Source organism: Carcharhinus amblyrhynchos, chromosome 24, assembly GCF_965287045.1.
Source record: "Carcharhinus amblyrhynchos chromosome 24, sCarAmb.v2.hapA, whole genome shotgun sequence".
NCBI classification, from domain to species: domain Eukaryota; kingdom Metazoa; phylum Chordata; class Chondrichthyes; order Carcharhiniformes; family Carcharhinidae; genus Carcharhinus; species Carcharhinus amblyrhynchos.
The window spans coordinates 15,690,954-15,711,504 of NC_137347.1; positions in this window are offsets into that span (position 1 = coordinate 15,690,954).

Consider the following 20,551-nt stretch of genomic DNA (forward strand, 5'->3'; position numbering starts at 1 on the left):
AAGGAGGCCATTCAGCCCATCAAGCCTATGCCAACAACAGCCCTACCCCAAACATATCCTCGTAATCCCACATATTTACTCTGCTAGTCTCTCTGACAGTAAGGGGCAATTTAGCATGGCTAATCAACCTAACCTGCACACCTTTGGGCTGTGAGAGGTAATCGGAGCACCCAGCAGAAACCTACACAGTCACGCAGGGCTGGAATTGAAACCAGGTCCCTGGTGCTATGAAGCACCAGTGTTAGCCCTTGTGCTGCCCAGAATTTCCAGAAGATTTCATAGCTGGATTTTCAACAGAACCCTGTTATTAGTGCTTTTTTAGTGTGGAAATCCTTTGATGATCATTTGGCATCTGATCAACCAATCAGAACGAAGCTTTTAGTGATTGAAAGAGACCAAAGAAACATTCCTTTGGAAGTTGCAGAGCAGCAATCATCTCTCGGATTAAGGACGAAAGTCAGCCTCTTTCTCTGAGATCAAATATCTGGATCCAGAAAGCAAATTCCCACACCTTCTCACATGTTGTTCATTTGCTAGCACAGAGCTGGTGTGCAGGATAATGAGTAACTGGTTTAATTTGGGGCTGGGCTTTCCTCAGGTATGTCTGGGATAACCACTGGAATTAGTGCGCAAAAACAATGCTGCCAAGAGCCTATTACACATCCTTCCTTCATGCAAATAAACTGAAGAACAGGGCTGACTTTTGTGCCAATAATTATGTTGTTTCGCTCTCCTTCCTTCACACTTAATCATTAATACAACACCGCGCCCCCCTACCCTTGCCTCATAGTTCCTTGAACCGGTAATTACAAAGAAAAACCACTTCCTCCAGGCATCAAGAGATGTTATTTGCATTGGTAATCTCTTCCCATTTAACTTTAAAAGGCAATCTCACTCTCACTGATTGAGCAATAAGTGCCTCCACGCAAGTGTGTAGAAACAAGCTACTGGACCAAGGAGTTGGGTGTGAAAGTGAATGACTCAAGATTTATTTTGAATCCATGGGAGCAGTCATAGGAAGGAATGTTTTCAAATGTGTCATCCTGTACCACCCTATTCTATCAACTACTTGTTTCATCTTTGACACTGAGGCTGCTGATATCAAATCAGTGAATATGTAATGAGGTAATGTCTGCGTCAGTGTGGGGAGTAACGGAGGAGAGTGCAGCACCACATACTGAGCTATGTCATACTGGCAAACAAAAGGAAATATATATTTCAGGGCAAACTTTCCTGTTATTTCAGCTAAATAATAACCAGGCAGGATTCCTCACTGGTGTGCATTCCTGTCCACCTGACCTTCCTGTAATTCCTCTCAGGCGATGCAGTGCAGGAACATGGACAGCTAGCCCATGATTGGTCATTATATAATGACCTTAACCTGCTGCTGAAATCAATGCTCTACATTTGAAGGGCAGGACTTTCCATAGACCTCGATGTTGGGATGAGATGTATAGGCCCCAAGCCTGCACTTGCTAGCAACAGGACTGACTCAACATAGCGAGGGGGATTGAATATAAAAGTAGGGAGGTCTTGCTGCGGCTGTATAGGGCATTGGTGAGGCCGCAGCTGGAGTACTGTGTGCAGTTTTGGGCGCCGCACCTGCGCAAGGATATTTTAGCCCTGGAGGGAGTGCAGAGGAGGTTTACTAGGCTGATACCGGAGTTGAGGGGATTGAGCTATGAGGAGAGGCGGAATAAACTAGGCTTGTACTCGTTAGAGTTTAGAAGAATGAGGGGAGATCTCATTGAGACGTATAAGATGATGAATGGGATGGATAGGATAGAGGTGGAGAGACTCTTCCCGCTCAAAAAAGACAGTAGGACTAGGGGGCACAGCCTCAAGATAAAGGGGAGGCGGTTTAGAACGGAGTTGAGGAGGAACTTCTTCACTCAAAGGGTGGTGAATCTCTGGAACTCTCTGCCCGTTGAAGTGGTGGAGGCTGCCTCGCTAAATATTTTTAAGAAGCGGGTTGATGGGTTCTTGATAAGAGAGGGGATTAAGGGTTATGGGGAGAGGGCGGGAAAGTGGAACTGAGCCACAACAGATCAGCCATGATCTTATTGAATGGCGGGGCAGGCTCGAAGGGCTAGATGGCCTACTCCTGCTCCTATTTCTTATGTTCTTATGTTCTTATGTTCAACAGTCACCCTGATGGTAGCCTCCTCCTCGTCCTCCAGTTAGGAATGCCAAGCTTGGTGTCTGATTCTGTCACACCAAATCTTGAGTCTCAGCAACTCTCACTGGGAGAGGTGGTCACTATTGAGGTGTATAGGAAATTGGGGTAAATTTAAAATGAAAATTCAGACGGGCCAAACAGGCCGGATGGCTTGTCAAGACCAGTAACATTCCGTACCTGTGGCCCCACACTCAGAAATAAAGCCTCCAACTCTGATGGCCCTTTGACTAATGGTGGACAGTGCCATCATGAAGCTGGTGACCACAGTAGGAGAGCCTGCTCTGTTGCTGGAAAAATGCCAGCGGGCACAAGGAATTGACCCAAATGGGAACATTAAAGATTTAAATTGGTTGCCTGCCTCTGTTCAGTGGGCAACCACTCCACATCCAGTCCCGTCACTGGGAAAATACCCCAGAAAGACTCATGGTCCACTTTGACACAGGTGTCGGCTTTTCTCCTACCCTACTCCACAGCCCAGCAATCTGCAGCCAGAAAAATGCTGCTCGATGCTCCCAATGCACTCTGGACCAGCCTCCAACACCTTCCATTAATCTCGCATCATCCAAAGCTTGTTGCCCTTATCATGACGTTCGCGAAGTCCCTTCCACCCTTTATGCCATGTGTTCACTGAGCTAAGAGGGCTCCCAGTCATGCAACACCTCATTTATTCAAAAATTTTCCCTTTGGGCAGAATTTTCCAGTACTACATATTGGCGGGATTTTCTGGTCCCACTGAGATTTGGTTAAGCGCCAAATTCTCCATCCTCATTTGCAGTAGCAGTGGTGTATAAATTACTTATTGACTTATTTATTTATTAAATTATTTATTATTGTCACGTGTATTAGTATACAGTGAAAAGTATCGTTTCTTGTTTGCTATACAGACAAAACGTACCGTTCGTAGAGAACGAAATGAGACAGTGCAGAATGGGGTCTTACAGTCATAGCTAGTGTGCAGAGAAAGATTAACTTAATGCAAGGTAGGTCCATTCAAAAGTCTGATGGCAAGAGGGAAGAAGCTGTTCTTGATTCAGTTGGTACATGACCTCAGACTTTTGTATCTTTTTTCCAATGGAAGAAGATGGAAGAGGCAATGTCCAGGGCACATGAGGTCCTTAATTATGCCGACTGCTTTTCCCAGGCAGCGGGAAGTATGGACAGAGTCAATAGATGGAAGGCTGGTTTGCGTGATGGACTGAGCTACATTCATGACCTTTTGTAGTTTCTTGCCTTCTTGGACAGAGCAAGAGTTGTACCAAGCTGTGATTTAAACAGAAAGAATGCTTCCTATGGTGCTTCTGTAAAAGTTGGTGAGAGTTGTAGGTGACTTCTGAGAAAGTAGAGATGTTGGCAGGCTTTCTCAACTATAGTGTCGGCATAGGGGGACCAGGACAGGTTGTTGGTGATCTGAACGCCTAGAAACTTGAAACTCTTAACCCTTTCTACTTCATTCCCATTGATGTAGACAGGGGCATGTTCTCCACTAAGTTTCCTGAAGTCGATGACGATCTCTTTGTTTTGTTGACATTGAGGGAGAGGCTATTGTCATTGCACCAGTTCACCAGATTCTCTATCTCATTCCTGTACTCTTACATTCAGCTGTTCATTTCGAGTCCAAATCCCAACCTGAACCTTTCCACTGTCTTCTCTTCAATTATGATGCCCCTTGTCAATCTTCTTAGCCCCACAGAAATGGCTTTGAAGCTGGATAAACAGGGAAGTTCAGATAGGATAACACCCTGAAACTTTCCCACCTCTGGACATGTTTCCCAGGGGTGGGCTGCCACAGAAGCCTGCAACCCACTCCACAAAGGTGGCAGGGACTGAGGCCTCTCAAGGTCCCACTGAGTGTACATTTTCAGAACCTGCTGGCACCCTCAGACTAGCCCACAGCTGAATCCAGAGCCCAACACCTACTGTAGCCAATTAAGGCTACCATTTGGTGAATGGGGTTCTTCTTCCACATGAATGACTCTAACACCCATTGACCTTCTTTATTTCTAAATTGGTTGCAGGCATCTTAGAACATCACCATTTTGAGGTGACCACAGGCACTCCTTTCTGCCTCAGCAACACCCACCTATCTCTGCCCCAATCAAATGTGAATCTAACTCGACAAACTATTAGCTTAGTCATGCTATCCTGTTTGGTCAAATGGCCCATTGACATTCTCTGTCTAGGTCCTTGGGCAACATAGCCAGGAGCTGTTGGTGTCTACGTGGAATTGTACTCTTGTGGACGTCAGCCCGACAAGAAGTAAATGTTAGTAGGGGGAGGGGTTTTCTGGCCGTTCCTGTCCATGAGATTATCTGACCCTGTTGATAGCAAGGCCTCGCTGCAGGTTCCCCAGCAGCTGAGGGTTGAGCAACAGCAAACCCCACTGACAGCAGTGTAACTGGAAGAATGCACCATCAGCCAATGGTGACCCCCCCCCCACCATAAAAGCTGTCTCGGCAGGTTGGGACAGGGTGGTGTGGGGGGGAGAAAATGGAAAACTCTGCAGATTGTGTTGATATGCTTTTTTGAAGAGCGCTGAGCTTTCAACATAACATCATGTTGTTGTAATACATCAGCTGTTAGTTCATAAGTAGCTTATTCCTGGATTTTTCACACAGCCTTGGTATCATCCGAGGAGATGCAGCGAGGGAATGCAGAGAATAAAAATGGAGGACCAGTTAACCATGTCATGTTGGACATCTGATGACTCCGCAGTTGTCAATTAATGAAGACTTGGGAACTGGCCACCTGATTTATTTTGGTGAACAAGCATCAGGGATGTAAAGCAAAGGACAAAGAAAATTCCTTATCAGGGAGGAAAAAAAACATATAATCTAAACACTGTTAGCTGTATTGCTAGAACATTCCCTCTCGCCTGGGGAGAAAGGTTTCCTTGATTGGTGAAATTGCAAATGAGCTTATAACATAAGATGTCCTTTGGCCTTATTAAGTTAGAAAAAGAAATCTTCCACCATAGTTCCCTCATTCATGAGACTGGCAGGAAGGTGAGTAGGGAACTGGTGTGGATACAAAATAACAATCAGTGCTTAAATGGGTCTAATTTAATTGAAGTGCTTGAATCATTACAGTAAACTCAAACCAGGTCATAAAATCTCTTCTGCAGCCCATTATGTTTTTATAACATGTACAGAACATTTTTACAGATTGGAGTTTGTAATTTTTACCTTGCATTAAATTTATTATAAGCTGCATGATAAACTAATAGTTGAGAGTACTTAGTAAAATGTTTACAACAGGTTATAGTTATTTGTGACATATTACTGGGGACCCCAATCGTAATAAATTGCACAAAGTGCCACTGAAACTAAAATGAATCACCTACAATTTTCCTTCAGTAAAAGTGTTTAGATTTTAGATTTATTCACCTGACCTCGAAATATTTGACATGCAAGATCTCTTCTTCTTGGAAGGAGTTGAGTGTCTTACTCCTAGCAAGAAATTTGGCTGGAGACAAAGATCCTTTCTTCAAGGTAATCTCTATTTACGTAGTTTACTATGGACAGAATTGCAAAGTGCTTACTCTGTCTACACTTCCCGTTGCCTCGGCAAAACAGCCAGCATAATTAAGGACCCCACGCACCCTGGTCATTCTCTCTTCCACCTTCTTCCGTTGGGAAAAGATACAAAAGTGTGAGGTCACGTACCAACCAACTCAAGAACAACTTCTTCCCTGCTGCCATCAGACTTTTGAATGGACCTACCTTGCATTAAGATGATCTTTCTCTGCATCCTAGCTATGACTCTAACACTACATTCTTTACTCTCTCAATTCCTCCTCTATAAACAGTATGCTTTGTCTGTACAGTGCGCAAGAAACAATACTTTTCACTGTATGTTATTACATGTGACAACAGTAAATCAAATCAAATGAACAGAGCTACCGCTCCTCTCTCAGATTCAAAATTCATTCACTGAAGGTCATTGTTTCTTGTTTCCATCGTTATTGTTTGTGTAGTCATTAGTTTCGTCCTGAAGTTCAGTGCCTGCAGCCCATTCTGCTAATGGCTCCTTGTTCATCAAAATCAAGGCATTCCCATTTCTTTGGATGATACCGGTTTCTAACAGGACAAGATATTTATTTGATTGTTGCAACCTCTTCATTACCGTACCTTCTTGTTGCGAGCCCTTAATGCACAGTATCTCTCCCATTTTGCGTGTGGGTAGTGTGATGTTAATTGGATGTGCTGCCTTGTTCTATAGCCTTTTGCCTTCTGTTGAGCATGGCCATGTTGCTTGACTGTGGTGCTTGCCATTGATCTGTGAGGAAGAGAAGGAAATTGAGTTTTTGGCCTGTTGCCCATCAAAAGTCGGCATGGGACGAACGCGTTTTGCAGTTTTGCGCAGCAATAATGGAAAAGGGAGAACTCAAAATCTTCATTTTCTTTCTAAGGAGGTCTTTAATGACTCATACAATGTTAGGGGTGAAGTGATATCAGAGCTGTATTTGACCAAGTGGGGCATCAAGCAAAACTGGAGTCAATAGGAATCAGGGGGAAAACTCTCTGCTGGTTAGACTCGTGCCTAGCACAAAGGAAGGTGGTTATTGGAATCAGTTCACATCACTGGAGTCACACAGGTTAGTGTCCTATGCCCAACATCTTCAGCTGCTTCGTCAATTACCTTTCATCTATCATGAAGTCAGAATTATGCAATAATCAGCAGACATTCCAATCTTCAGCATCATTTGTAACTCCACAGATACTGAAGCAGACCTTTTCCAAACGTAACAAGACCTGGACAATGTCTACGGCTTGGCCTCACAATTGGCAGGTAACATTCACAACACAATTGCCAGGCAATGACAATCTCCAGCAAATCACCAAGGCCCCTTCAACAGTACCTTCGAAACCCATGACCATGATCTTCTAGAAGGACAGGGGCCGCAAATGAATGGGGAACGCCACCACCTAGAGATTCCCCTCCAAATCATTCACTATCCTGACTTGGAAACATATTGCTGTTTCTTCACTGTTGCAGGGACAAAATCCTGGAACTCCCTTCCTGACATTTTAGTGGGTATACTTACAATTACAAAGCCTGTAGGTGTTCAAGAAGGCAGCTCAACACCACCTTCTGAAGGGCAATGAATGCTGGCCTTGAATAAATGCCTACCTTTCAGCTTCTATGTTGGCTTTGGGTACCTCATTTTAATATATCGTCCATCTCATTAGTGGGCTTCCCCATTGTATCATCACCGCACATTGGATTTACACTCTCGCCAATGTAACATCACATTGGCAAGATGTACAACTGATCTGAAGCAGGTGAAGAGAGCATGCCAAGGTGTATAAGTAAGCACAGCTCCTGGAGGAAAGAGGGATATGAGCAGGCACTGTCCCTGGCATTGCCCCCAACATCGTTCCCTGGCAGTGCGGGGGTGATTCTCTAGTAAGCATCATGGTGACGTCTCTGTGCACTTGGTGGGTGGTTACCATTTGTGTAGAAGGTCTCCAGTTATGTGTGGATTGGGTCCCCGTGTACCTTGGAGATGTCCCCTTCATGTGCATGGGACAGAGTCCCCATGTCCATGGGGACCTCTTCATTCATTTTTATAGGGGATTGGGACACCCTTGAAATCTGGCATTGCCCCTTACCCCTTCTCCAACATCGTGGTATGGGACATGCCTCCAGTGTCATATGGGACAATATGGCCAGAATTGCCAGCAGTGCAGCTGGCATACTGAACACTGCTTTTCTTGCCTGGTCCAGCACTTAGAATGAAAAATGGAAAATTCTGCCCTCCCATATCTCCATTGTTCTGTCTTTTCACCTGAATGTTGCATCAAGTTAACCTTTGACTTTGAGTTTTAGTTGATAAAGGTTACAGAGTAACTTTTTACAGCCACTTAACACCACCAGACAGAACTGAGGCTTGAAATCCTGTATCCAATTTAAATTCCATCTGAGGTCCATTGATTTCAATGTTGACATTCCAATATTGGCTTTTCTTCCCTTGATTTCATCGAGTAAAGTGATTTCCTGGCTCTCTGCTTGTATAGAGGATTCTTTAAAGGATTTTATCTTTTGCAAACACAAGCTTCTTTGAACCACACAATGGCTGGAAGTCTCCCAAAAATATTCTAAATATCGAAGTCGCGAGAAAACAGGAATTATTCGCGTTGTTTTTTTCCGTTGGAGTTCAGACTCGAATCTCCCACATTCTGTACACTGCACAGGCCACCAGCGTAAATATTAAATTTCAGGGGACTAAGCCTATATCTGTTGGAGAGGCTGAAATCAATGCACTGAGCAGGCCACTGCACATGCGCTGATCGGTCAGCACCGAAACCGCATGCACAAGGCCACGCACTGATGGCCACCCAATTTTTGGTCAGTTTGATTGCTGGCCAGCCCTGCGACATCCGTGATTCTAGCTCTTTGTACCCCCTTGCGGCCTAATCGCTGGCCCCCCTGACCATTCCCAGGCCAAACCTGGTCACCCACTGCCTCCCGCCATGCCGTGATCTCCAGCACCGCCCCGCACCAATCCCTCCCCGACAATAACCCTCCCCTGCAGTGTCAACCCCCACCCGCTGTGCTGACTAGGACCTAACCCCATCTGATCCTGTCTCTAGGCCCTGCCCCCATATGCCCCACCCCCTTGGTACTGTTGGGCAGTGCCAGGAGCCCAGGCTGGCACTGCTAAGGTGCCAATGCCCAGGGAGCAACCCCAGTATCCAACCTTTGGGGGGGGTGGGCGGGGGTGGCCTTAACTCCCCCCCAGCACTTCACTCCAGCGGGGTTGGGCCACCAGCTCCCCAAAAATGGGGAGTTACTGTATTCCCTGGAGTGAAATACTCTTGTGATTTCAGGATACTCCGGTGTGAAGCAGACACCTCAGGAAATCTAGTGCTGGGACACACTTTTGCAGCAGGAACACATGTGTGAATCGTATTCATCGCCCGCTATGGGGTCCTTCCAGCCTGCTGTGCAGAAAAATTAGTGCAGCGGGTTGGAAGAATCACCCCTTACATTTTAAATGGCTAGTGTTGCTGCAAACATTCAGCGGATCGGGTGGAAAATTTTTTGTCCACCTTCTTCCGGCCACAGCCAAGACATTGGAAAATAGCAGTTGGTGCTTTTTTAGCTTGCTTTCCTCGTTGCTGCCATAATGCACTTTGAGGTTTGCACCCAATAGAATGGCTTCAAAAGGCTTTTCCTATGGGATTTTTCTCTCACCCCTGACAAACATGTGACTTTGCTTTTACACCTCAATCTGCCTGGCCAATTGTGCTGTTTCGCTCAAAATCAACTCTTCGTGAGATTGTAGAAAACACTTCTTCCAAAACACTGACAATTGTTCTGTCTCTTACTGAATGATTTTCAGTGATCTGCACTCACAACTCTCAGCCAAACTTTTTTTGTCAGTGAGATGAGCTACCTTTCACTCTTTCTATTTTGGCCGGGATTCTCTACTGTTATGTACCTTGCCTCTGCTGCATGTAAGAATGGAAAATTTGCTGCTTAGCCAAATCTCCATTCACAGCAGCGGGATCAGAAAATCCCAGCCGTGGGCAAGGTTGGAGACTCTATGTTTTGTAACCAGCTGTTAGCAGAAGATCCTGTCTTCAGTGTCACACGTCCATCTATTAATGAAGGCAAAACCCCAACCCTCTGCTAAGCAAACGGAAGACCCTCGGGGCACATGTCACTCTGGAACATAGGAGAGGTGTGTGCTTCAGACAATTATTGAGCTCTTAGGCTGGCTCAGGAACGACAGTGCTACGCAAGACCTGTCACCAATGAAACAAGCACCACCATGAATGGCTAGAGGAAAATGAGAATGGATATTGAATACAGCTGTGCCTTATCATTCTCTCTTCATGCATGCAGGAGAAAATAAAATTAATAGAGCAAAGACCATCCTAGGCTTTATCAATAAGGACATAGGATAGAAAAACAGAAGTTACGATGTATGTTCATATACTCATAGCTTGTATAAGACAGCAGTTTGGCTTCAGGTAGAGTACTGTATCCACTTTTGGGTGCCACACTTTAGGAAAGATATGAAAGCATTGGAGAAGTGAAGGAAAAAATTACGAGAATGGTTGCAGGGATGAGGAACTTCAGTTGAGAAATTAGATTGGAGAAGTCGGGACTGTTTTCCTTGGAGAAGATTTGATTGAGGTAGTCAAAGTCGAGAGGGACCGAGAAAGAGCAGACAGGAAGGAACTGTTCCCACTGGTGAAGGGATTGAGAACTAAAGGGCACAGATTTGAATTAATTATCAAAAAAAACAAAAGCAATATCAGAATGAACATTTTCACATACCCATGGTTAGGGTTTGGAATGCAGGATGTGTAAGGTTACGGGGAGAAGGCAGGAGAATGATAATGAGTGGAATCATTTGGAGAGATTGTGCTGACATCATGGACTCCTTTCAGCACTGTAACAAATCTGTAAGGTCAGGAAGGGCTTGATCTCCTGCACTGTCCAAACGCTGAGAGTCCACTCTGCCCATCACATGCACAGCTCCTGGAGTACCTGCTGACCAAATGTCTAAGTATCCCTCTATTTCACTGAAACTGTGCAGCTGAGTAATTCCCTAGTTGGCTATTACTGGTTCCCTACTATGTATCCATGTCCTTTAACAGCATGTGTAGCCTGTACACACACCTTAAAACTCTCAACTCCCCCCATTAGTGAGCACTTAATAGGCTCTTCAAGCACCTTAATTATCTTTAACATAGGATAGTGATCCTGCCCAATCCCATCTTTCCTCCTTCCCCACCCCACCACCCTGAAGAACTCAGCTATTTCAGGAACAGTATCGTCAAACAGGCATGTGAACTGGCATTGTTGTTTCAGGTCCCGTCCATCTCCCTTCTCACTCCCAGTGGGGCCCTGCTGCAACCACGTGAGGAGGGGTAGAAAAGGATGACACTATTCCACCACTCCAGGTCCGACCATAACAAGATTTCTTTGTAAGTTTACAAAGGATATGTTTTGCCAATAAGCAAGGAGTCCCACTTGTTACACTTTCAGACTGCAAAGTCAGACAAGTTTTCTTAGGCTCAATAAAAATTCCTCTAGTCTCTGTCCTAAAAGGCTGACCCCTAATATTAAAACATGTGCCACCTAGTTCAGGTCTCACCCACAAGGTGAAACATCTTTTCCACCTCCACCTAGAAGATCATTCAAAATCTTGTATTCTTCAGTCAAGTCACCCCTCCCTCTTCTGAACTCCAGTGAAAACAAGCCCAGTCCGTCCAACCTGTCCTCTTGAGACAACCCACCCATTCCAGGTATCAATCGAGTAAAGCTCCTCTGAACCGTCTCTGACACACTTACATTCTTCCTTGAATAAAGAGACCAAAACGGCACACAGGATTTGACATGTGGGCCATGATTCTCCCGTATTCAGGCTGGGTGCTCCTGCTGGTGTAAAAACAGGAGTGAACCATGATGCTGATGGGAACATCTATCAGGTAGGATTCACCAACCTGACAGATGCAGATGTGTGCATCCTATGATTCAGGCCAGGCAGCCCTGCCATTCAGAGATTGGGTCACCCTGATCACTACGTTCACAGTCATGTCTCCCTCCTCTCCCAAAAACCTGAAACCTCAACCTCTTCCCCAAATCCCTGTTGACCATGGGAGGACCAACTAACAGCAATGAGGGGCACCCTCCCCCCACTACCCAAATAATGGGTTGCCTTACCCCCCAAATCATGCAGACATGAGGGTCACACTTTCCCCCATCAAACCCGCACTCAGCTCCGCTCACCCCCTCTCAGCATCCCTCTCCCCCAGACCCCCATTCAGCCTCCTCCCCCTCAGACTCCCACTCAGGCCCACCTTCAGGCCACACATCTTGGCAATGCCAATAGTGCTCAGCCCCTTGACAATCTGTACTGGCATCTTGGGCCTGAGGAGGGTCACGAAGGTAAGTCCAGTGCCCTCTGCCACTGCCAGGCTGCAGGGGAAGAGTCCCCATCGGTCTGGAGTTGTATTGAGTGGGCTGGGACTGGGGACAAGGGGTTGACCTTGCCATCCTCACATGGATTGGGTGTCTTGTTGCTGGACTGCCCTTTCTAGCCCTGGCAGACTGGTGATCATCCCTGGCAATGATGACTTCCTGTGTTCTCCCCGTGTCTGCGTGGGTTTTCTTTATGGTCCAATTTCCTCCCGCAATCCAAAGGTATGCAGATTAGGTAGATTGGCCATTCTAAATTACCCCAAGATGTGTAAGTTAGGGGGATTAGTGTGATAAAAGCATGGGGTTACAGGGATGGGCTTGGGTGGGATGCACTTTCGGACAGTTGGTGTAGATACGATAGGCCAAATGGCCTCTTTCTGTACAGTACGAATTCTATAGTTCTATGGAGTGATTGGTGATATATATTTGTGAGTTAAAAATTAAATGCGCTGCATGAGTTTGAGAATGGAAAAATATTCAGTTTGCGTTTGCAGTGAGGCAGAACACGTTGCTACAGATCTTATGAGAGAACATGCTTTTTCACTGATGCCATCAGTTGAGACCAATTCCTGCCTTTCATGTTTCAGCTAGGCAGAACTGGGTTTATATTCTCTCAATCTTGCATGGCTGGTATTTGAGAAATCCTGGAAGAGAGTCAAACATAACTCTGGGTATAGGTGTACAGATCTCTCCAAAGTGAGAATGTAAATGTTTGGAAAGTAGGAAGGGAAGGAGTTCCCACTCTCTAAATATTTAAACCTGAGACTGATTGGGTTTACAAAGTGTCCAGTGGGTTTACTGAACCCTATTCACTTTTAACAAGGTTTGACATCACATATTCACGGTGCACACATACTGCCGTCAGAGTGCTGGAAGGCTAGGTCAAGTCAAAGTACTCATGTGGCCTCAGTTCTCAACCTTGAGGGGGTGGTGGAGTTCTGAGGGCCACAAAGGCTGTCCAAGGTCATTCCCATCTGTCATACAGAATTGGGAGAGGCTCGTACGGGAGCACGGCCATTGTGTGAGAGAGTAAAGGAATTATTAGAAAGGCACTCACATAGGGGGAATGTGGATGTCCCATGTCCTGAAAGGGCAATGGGTCAGGACTTTGACAGGACTCCTCATTGCTCACACACCTATTCCCTTCCCTTTCAGTTCTCAGAGTGTGACGATGATGGAGACAGCAGCTGTGTGCTTGATTGCAGTGGAACATGAGAGGGGACATCAATGTGCAAGTAGATTTTGAGCGCAAGTCCACCTTTAGTTTCCTGGTAATGTTTAGCTATGAAGCAATTACCCCCATATGTGTTCTTTACTGAGATTGACGCATGATTCATAACTGAATTAAATCAACAGTCAACCTCCTAAACACAGGCCAACAGGTAAACCCAAAACAGAAGCTCTGAACCTCACACACTCATCTGTGTAAATATTAGTCTCACAATCTCAATTGTTTCAGTGGTATTGGTAACGTCATTAGGTGAAAGTATGTGAGAGGATTGAAACAAGAAAGCGATTAGAAACAATTGCCAGATTGGTGAATAGTTCATGGACCTTTATCCTGGTTTGAAGACCAACAATGCAAGAAAACTCCTTTGTTAACTTCATTCAATATTCATTCCACAATAACTATTTTTGCAAGCCAAAAATGAGATTTAAAAGAACATTGATGAGGTTCATTGAATCCCCTTAGTGCAGAAGGAGGCCATTCAGCCCATTAGGTCTGCACTGACTCTCCAAAAGGGCATTGTACCCAGGCCCTATCCCCATAACCCCAAATATTTACCCCACTAAGTCTTGCATCCTGGGACACAAAGAGGCAATTTACTATAGCCACTCCACCTACCCTGCACATCATTGGAATGTGGGAGGAAACCCATGAAAAACATACAAACTCTGCACAGACAGTCACTCAAGGCTGGAATCGAACCCTGATCTCTGGTGCAATGAGGCAGCAGTGCTAACCATTGTGCCACCATGTCACCCACATTGATTAATAAGAAACAATGCCTTACACTTTATTGCTGTAATTATTCAAAACAGGATGAGGTGGAACAGGGCACAGTTATTAGCATTGCTGCCTCACAGTGCCAGGGACCCAGATTCAATACCAGCCTCAGGTGACTATCGGTGTGAAGTTTGCATGTTCTGCCATGTCTGCGTGGATTTCCTCTGGGTGTTCCGGTTTCCTCTCACACTCAAAAGATGTGTGGTGTTAGGTTGACTGGCCCTTAGTGTCATGGGGATTAAGATTGTAAATATGTGGGGTTATGGGGATGGGACTTAGGTGGGATTGTGGTCATTGTAGGCTCGGTGGGTCAAATGGCCTCCTTCTAAACTGTAGATTCTATGATTCTATGAACACAGTCAAAATTTCACAAATTGTATTGGATGGTTTCAATGAAATCCCATTGATTTGCCCTCTGTCTTGTAAGAGACATACGTTTCATTAAATTTCTTTATCCTACTCCTTGACTCCTCTCCTCATATTTTCAAAGACGACGTGCGTGAAACATAAATTTTATGTATGTGCAGAACGGACAAGTACAGACATGAAGATGAGTCCACAGCTTGGTGTTTGCTTAATTGTCCCACCCAAATCCCTGTCTTAAAGTTTACATGGTTACCAAATTGCTTCTGGAAAATTGGCTTTTGTTATTCCATCTCCGCAGTCAATCATTAGCACCCAACTCTTTTGTGAGACAGAATTGATAACTTTAAGGTAATTAAACACACCCAGAAACAACACTCTTGCAGTGAAAGGAGCATGATGCAAACTGCATTAGGAGGACTGCGGCTTAGATTTATAGTTATATTCAACTGCCAAGGCTCTCAGCTCTGCAGCTCCTTTGTTAAACCTTTCCAACTTTCCAGCTATTTTTCCTCTTTTAAGCTGCTCCTTAAAACCTAGCTATTTGACCAAGCCTCAAAGTGCCAGGGACCTGCTTGGGTCACTGTCTTTGATTCGATTTGATTTGATTTATTATCATCACATGTATTAGTATACTGTGAAAAGTATTGATTCTTGTGCGCTATAAGGAAAAGGCATACCATTCATAGAGAAGGAAAGAAGAGAGTGCAGAAAGAAGTGTTACAGTCATAGCTATAAGGTGTAGAGAAAGATCAACTTGATGTGAGGTGGGTCCATTGAAAAGCCTGATGGCAGCAGGGAAGAATCTGTTCTTGGGTCAGTTGGATGTGACCTCAGACTTTTATATCTTTTTTCCAATGAAAGAAGGTGGAAGAGAGCGAGTTTCTTGCAGTCTTGGGCAGAGCAGGAGCCATACCAAGCTGTTATACATCCGGAGAGAATGCTTTCTATGGTGCATCTGTAGAAGTTAGTGAGAGTCATAGCTGACATTTCAAATTTCCTGAGTCTTCTGAGAATGTAGAGGCGTAGGTGAGCTTTCTTAACTATAGTGTCAGCATGAGGAGACAAGGACAGATTGTTGGTGGCCTGGACACTTAAAAACTTGCAGCTTTCAACCATTTTTACTTTGTCCCCGTTGATGTAGACAGAGGCATGTTCTCTACTATGCTTCCTGAAGTCAATAACAATGTCCTTCATTTTGTTGACACGGAGGGAGAGATTATTGTCACCATACCAGTTCATCAGATTCTCTATCTCATTCCTGTACTCTGTCTAGTCATTGTTTGAGATCCAACCCACTCAGGGGTGTTGTCAGCAAACTTGAAAATTGAGTTGGAGGGGAATTTGGCCGCACAATCATGGGTGTGTAGGGAGTACAGTAGGGGGCTGAGAACAAAGCCTTGTGGGGCACCGGTGTTGAGGATGATCATGGAGGAGGTGTTATTGCCGATCCTTAGTGATTGCGATCTGTGAGTTAGCAAGTTCAGGATCCAGTCACAAAGGGAGGATGCGAGCCCCAGGCCTTGGAGTTTGGAACCAAGTTTCACGTGAATAATGGTGTTGAAGACTGAGCTGTAGTCAATAAATAGGAGTTTAACATCGATGTCCTTGTTATCTAGGTGTTCAGGGTTGATGAACAGCCAGGGGGATGGTACCTGTCGTGAACCTGTTGAGGCGATGTGCAAACTGTAGTGGATCTAGGCAGTCCAGGAGGCTGGAACTGATTCATGCCATGACTAACCTTTCGAAGCACTTCATAATGTCTGTGCGGAGTTTGCACATTCTTCCTGTGTCTGTGTGGCTTTCCTCTGGGTGCTCCAGTTTCCTCTCACAGTCCAAAAGAGATGCTGGTTAGGTGCATCGGCCATGCTAAATTCTCCCTCAGTATACCCAAACAAACACCAGAGTGTGGCGACTAGGGGCTTTTACAGTACCTTCACTGCACCATTAATGTAAGCCTACTTGTGACACTAATAAATAAAGTTTAAAGCTTTTGGCCATTAACACAAATATCCTTTTATGGAGTCCAGTGTCAAAGTTTGCATTGTAATGGACCTGTGAAGTGATATAATGTCGTTGTAACCAAACAGCAGCTTTTAGATTTAGATTTAGATTGCCGCATTTAGTAAAAAAATAATAAAACTGTGAGGATGCTGGAAATGAAAAAGATAAACAAAAAATTTTCCAAATATTCAGCATCTGTGGAGAGAGAAATCAAGTCAATCGGCCTGGAAAGTCCCCAGAGTGGCAATCTTCAGCAGATTGCTCTGGAGGGATTTAGCCTCACTCAGGTTGCAAAGCCCCTGTCTCGAACAACCTTCCTCGGTCAGTTTGGATATACTGAGGGAGAAGTTAGCATGGCACGAATAAATTCCAGACCCCCGGACTGCCTTGATCCACTACAGTTCCGAAGCACGCCCCGCTCTCCCTCCCTCCATTGCAGACCTACTGGAGCACAAAGTGGAATGACATTCCCCCCATCCCCCACCCCCCTCTCATAGCCCAAGCTGTGGTGAAGGAGGTATTTAAAGGGACAAGGTAAGTTTGGAATGGAGAGGAGGAGACTGACATGGTGGTAGGGAGAGATCAGGAGAGATTAGGAGTCGGACCTGGTCTGGGGGTTCAGAGTTAGACTGGGAAAGGTCCGGGATGGGGGTGGGGGCGGAGTGTGGGTGAGGATGCGGAGTGGAACAGAGGGGACACAGGGATGGGGGAGATCAGAAGGAGGGAAGAGAACCGGTGGGGAAAGGGGGTCGGGCTCAGAGGAGCATGCCGAAGGCAGAGCGGGGAAGGAGGGGTGGGCACGGCAGGGGGGATGTAGTTGGAAGGGGGCGAGGGTGGGGTTAGAGTCAGTTCTGAAGGAAGATGTCAAAGTTGTACCAGGGGAAGGGTGTGGTCAGACTTGGAGGAGTAGGCGTCAGAGTCCACGCAGTAAGAAGTCTCACACCAGGTTAGAGTCCAACCAGTTTATTTGATAGTATGGACTCTAACCTGGTGTTGTGAGACTTCTTACTGTGTTTACCCCAGTCCAACACCGGCATCTCTACATCGTCAGAGTCCAGTCAGGGCTGTAAAGTCTATTATCAGGTTGGGCCAGGCCAGGCATTGCCTGATTGGGGGTGGGGGTAAAATTCTCTCTGATTTCCTTGTGATCAAAAAGGTGGCTAATGGCCTATTCATGAGGCCATTAAAATTGACTAGGCCTTCCTTCCATTCCCACATGGGCAGGTCAATCACTAGGCCTTGCTGGCCTCCACCCCCTGATTAGCAATAGATCGGTTTGCTAAAGGAGGATAAATTATTTTTATCAGTCAAGCAAAACGCCCTTCATGACCTCACACTTGTCAGAGGAGACAAGAGAGAATTTAACCCAGGAACACACCAGCTTCGAATGGGTATCTTTAGTGTGTGCAATTCAACATTGATTTTAACAGCATTCGAGTAGGAGGCCAGCATTAAGACCCCACCCTATTTTCACTTGGATTAAGGCAAGGTCAAACTTGCTGTCGAGTTGTGGGATTTCACTCCAGGTTATCATGAATTATAGAGCTGTCGTTGTATACAAATTACCCACTGTGTTTCCTACATTAAAACAATGACTACACGTCAACAGTACTTAATTATCTGTAAAACATTCTGGTATGTGCTGAAAGGTGTGATAAGTGCAAGTCTGTTTGTTCAATTTGTGCTGGATTCTTATCCGGATCCCTGGTCTGAAAACATTGGCTCCATTTGTGCTCACAGTGCAGAATCTAGGGGTGGGATTTCATAGAATCCATAGGATCCCTACAGTGCAGGAGGCGGCCGTTCGGCCCATCGAGTATGCACCGACCACAATTCCACCCAGCCTCTATTCCTATAGCCCCACATATTTACCCTGCTAGTCCCCCTGTCACTAGGTGGCAATTTAGCACAGCCAATCAACCTAGTCCACACATCATTGGACTGTGGGAGGAAACCAGACCACCCGGAGGAAACCCACGCACACACAGGGAGAATGTACAGTCTCCGCACAGAGAGTGACCCAAGTTGGGAATTGAACCTGGTTCCCTGGCACTGTGAGGCAGCAATGCTAACCACCGTGCCACCGTGCTGCTTCGTTTGTCCCGAAACCATAAGACCCCGCCCAAAGTCAATGGACTTTCCCATTGTCTCCACCTCAACTGCTCCGATTCCTGTAGCAGGCAGTGATAAAATTCTAGCCTAGATCTCTCTCTCTCTCACTCTTACACAGTCCCTCAGGATCGAGGATGACTTGCTTCTGCTCTGGTTCAGTGGATTCTGAAGTGGTTGATAAGCTTAATTAGCGATCTGCAGACGGTCTTGAGCAGAGCGGGGGCTAGTTGCTTGTAGTGTCCGGTAGATGAGTTTATCAGAGATTTGTGCATTCTTGCTAATGCCTGAAAAAATATCAGTGATTTTGAATCATGCTGCGGGGCTTAACGCGCCCAAAACCCTGCAGCTACGATTGATACCTCCAATTGCACATGCGTGGAAAAAAAAGATAGAATGCGGCTTCCATGCCACATCACTCCAGGGCTGAATAATGCCTCCCCCTGGCCCCACAGACATTGGCCCACCTCTACAACATTACAGACCCCCTTATCCCCCACCCACTCCACCACCCAGACTGATCACAGGCTGCTCCGCCACCTCATTGACCTCAGGCAGACTGGCAATGGACCCCTGTTCGCCCTCACTGATCAGAGGAAGAGTGGCGACGCACCTCCTTCCCCCCCCACTGATCACAAACGGAGTGGCAGCAGATTCCCCCCCCTTTCACCTCACTGATCTCAGGCACAGTGATAGTGGAACCCCCCCGACCCCCCACAATCTCAAGCAAAGATCTGTCAGATCCACCTTCTTCCCCCCACCCCCGATTTTAAGCAGAGAGCCGTCCAACGCTCAACACTTACCTCCTCACCAACCTGATGGTAAAATCGAGCCCAGTTTGTTTGGTGCCTTCCAGAAAGATCCTTCTCCATTTGGGACTCTCTTGAGTTGGCGGGAATGGTTGACCTCTTCATGGATGCTTTGAGGACATGTCCGCCATCCTCCTGCCATGACTGATTTCTGAGCAGAATAGTTATTTTAGGAGTCTGGTGTCAGCCATTTGAACAATTCCTCCCGTCCAGTGGATTAGGATCTGGATATTGGGGATGTTGGATACTGCTGTTAGAATGAATTCCGTGCCGCCATGTTTGGAGTTTCTTACAAAGGCTCATGGTACTTTTCCTGAAATTTCCCAATCCATTTAACACTTCAGACTTGTATCTCTTTTCTGTGTCTTTTCAATATATTTACATGTTTTTTGGGAAGAATGAAGTGATTTTTGTTTTCTCATTAGTGCATTAGAAAGCTTTATCGGAATCTCTATACATTCCACCCACTGGCTGTATGCTGTGATATTCTATTAGATATTGCAGCTATTTTTCTACCCTGTGTGTACCAGAATTGCCATCTTTCCCAATTTGCCCAGATCTCTCCAGCACCTGAATCGCCTCTTTAGCGCTGTGATGCTTTCACAATGACAACTCTAGGCTCCTGTTCTTCAGTTGTAATTACAGTCAAAGGAGTTCTCATGCAGGAATTCTCAAAAGTGTCACCAAGCAAATGCTTAGTGAATAGGCCTTGTCAGCAAAGACAAACCTGTTTGGAGGCAGAATCTGGGAGAAGGGATTACACATAATGGCAATCAGCTGGGGCTGAATGACTGAGTGCCAATTGCGTGAAACAGCAGCAGCACATAAACTGTGTAGTTTTGAACACTCTAAAATATAAAGGATATTAACATAATGGAAAAGAGGTGCCAGGATATTATGAAAGACGAGGAGGCAGAGTTAGGGAGAGAAACTTGGGTTGTTTCACCAAAGCTGCGAAGAAAATGAGTGAGTGTGAGACTGAGTGAGTCCGGGTACTCTGGTTTCCTCCCACGGCCTGAAAGATATGCTGGTTAGATGCACTGACCATGGGGCGACACAGTGACACAGTTGTTAGCACTGCTGATCCCACCTGAAAGGTTCAAAATAGGGTTATATAAGCAGCGCCCATCCGACTCTGGT